We start from the raw sequence: 2,499 nt of genomic DNA, 5'->3' as shown, positions 1-2,499 counted from the left end.
GTCTTACACACTAAAGGTCCCCAGTTCAATCCTGGGCATCAACATATATCTCGTAGATAGATTAAATGTCATCATCTAATCACTACAGAACTTAATAATGATGATGAATTTTTGGAAAATTATTGACTATTTATAACATATATACACACATTATATAAATTGGTTTCACATTATATTAAATTTCACATACACACATTAAATTATATAACATATCTAATATACACAACACGTTATTATTTATGTGTCATGCAAAATCCTCATGAAAATATGCATAATCTAAGATATAATTGTTAAATAAATGCTCGCTTATTTCTTCGGTTCCACATGGATCAAATATCAATGCGTGAATAGATCTAGGTTATGCCTCTCTGTAGTTGACTTCACGATTATTGAAATACACTTGCCTATTTCCATGGATAACCAATACAACTTTATTTTCTGACATGGTGTTGAAAATTAAATATTAAAAATTCCAAGGGTGTATTGATTTAATAAGTTGATGTGGTGTAGTGGTTATCACGTTCGTCTTACACACTAAAGGTCCCCAGTTCAATCCTGGGCATCAACATATATCTCGTAGATAGATTAAATGTCATCATCTAATCACTACAGAACTTAATAATGATGATGAATTTTTGACAAATTATTGACTGTTTGTAACATATATACACACATTATATAAATTGGTTTCACATTNTGATGTGGTGTAGTGGTTATCACGTTCGTCTTACACACTAAAGGTCCCCAGTTCAATCCTGGGCATCAACATATATCTTGTAGATAGATTAAATGTCATCATCTCTTCACACTACAGAACTTAATAATGATGATGAATTTTTGGCAAATTATTGACTGTTTATAACATATATACACACATTATATAAATTGGTTTCACATTATATTAAATTTCACATACACACATTAAATTATATAACATATGTAATATACACAACACGTTATTATTTATGTGTCNCCCCAGTTCAATCCCGGGCATCAACATATATCTTGTAGATAGATTAAATGTCATCATCTAATCACTACAGGACTTGTAATGACGATAATTATTGAGTGTTTATAACATATATACACACATTATATAAATTGGTTTCACATTATATTAAATTTCACATACACACATTAAATTATATAACATATCTAATATACACAACACGTTATTATTTATGTGTCATGCAAAATCCTCATGAAAATATGCATAATCTAAGATATAATTGTTAAATAAATGCTCGCTTATTTCTTCGGTTCCACATGGATCAAATTTAAGTGCGTAAATAGATCTAGGTTATGCCTCTCTGTAGTTGACTTCACGATTATTGAAATATACTCGCCTATTTCCATGGATAACCTCTACAATTTCATTTTCTGACTCGGTGTTGAAAATGAAATATTAAAGATTACAAGGGTTGGTTGACATAATAAGTTGATGTGGTGTAGTGGTTATCATGTTAGTCTTACACACTAAAGGTCCCCAGTTTAATCCTGGGCATCAACATATATCTCGTAGATAAATTAAATGTCATCATCTAATCACTACAGAACTTATTAATGATGATAATTATTGAGTGTTTATAACATATATATACACACATTATATAAATTGGTTTCACATTATATTAAATTTCACATACACACATTAAATTATATAACATATGTAATATACACAACACGTTATTATTTATGTGTCATGCAAAATCCTCATGAAAATATGCATAATCTAAGATATAATTGTTAAATAAATGCTCGCTTATTTCTTCGGTTCCACATGGATCAAATATCAATGCGTGAATAGATCTAGGTTATGCCTCTCTGTAGTTGACTTCACGATTATTGAAATACACTCGCCTATTTCAATGGATAACCTCTACAACTTCATTTTCTGACTTGGTGTTGAAAATGAAATATTAAAGATTACAAGGGTTGGTTGACATAATAAGTTGATGTGGTGTAGTGGTTATCATGTTAGTCTTACACACTAAAGGTCCCCAGTTCAATCCTAGGCATCAACATATATCTCGTAGATAAATTAAATGTCATCATCTAATCACTACAGAACTTATTAATGATGATAATTATTGAGTGTTTATAACATATATATACACACATTATATAAATTGGTTTCACATTATATTAAATTTTTCACATACACACATTAAATTATATAACATATGTAATATACACAACACGTTATTATTTATGTGTCATGCAAAATCCTCACGAAAATATGCATAATCTAAGATATAATAATATCAATGCGTGAATAGATCTAGGTTATGTCTCTCTGTAGTTGACTTCACGATTATTGAAATACACTCGCCTATTTCAATGGATAACCTCTACAACTTCATTTTCTGACTTGGTGTTGAAAATGAAATATTAAAGATTCCAAGGGTTGGTTGATTTAATAAGTTGATGTGGTGTAGTGGTTATCACGTTCGTCTCCTTACACACTAAAGGTCCCCAGTTCAATCCTGGGCATCAACA

At 29.9% G+C, this 2,499-nt stretch overlaps 4 non-coding genes across 4 annotated transcripts; all 4 read left to right on the top strand.

Annotated features, from left to right (window-relative positions):
- The first annotated feature begins 495 nt into the window (after nt 1-495).
- On the top strand, nt 496-568 carry TRNAV-UAC. The gene has a single exon. It is a non-coding gene; the product is annotated as a tRNA-Val (tRNA).
- A 127-nt stretch (nt 569-695) lies between these two features.
- TRNAV-UAC lies at nt 696-768 on the top strand. Its single transcript has one exon. It is a non-coding gene; the product is annotated as a tRNA-Val (tRNA).
- Nucleotides 769-1,437: 669 nt separating this feature from the next.
- TRNAV-UAC lies at nt 1,438-1,510 on the top strand. The gene has a single exon. It is a non-coding gene; the product is annotated as a tRNA-Val (tRNA).
- A 441-nt stretch (nt 1,511-1,951) lies between these two features.
- Nucleotides 1,952-2,024, top strand: TRNAV-UAC. The gene has a single exon. It is a non-coding gene; the product is annotated as a tRNA-Val (tRNA).
- Nucleotides 2,025-2,499: the final 475 nt, after the last annotated feature.

This window comes from Ipomoea triloba, chromosome 9 (genome assembly GCF_003576645.1).
Source record: "Ipomoea triloba cultivar NCNSP0323 chromosome 9, ASM357664v1".
NCBI classification, from domain to species: domain Eukaryota; kingdom Viridiplantae; phylum Streptophyta; class Magnoliopsida; order Solanales; family Convolvulaceae; genus Ipomoea; species Ipomoea triloba.
This window is presented reverse-complemented; position numbering and strand designations above follow the sequence as displayed.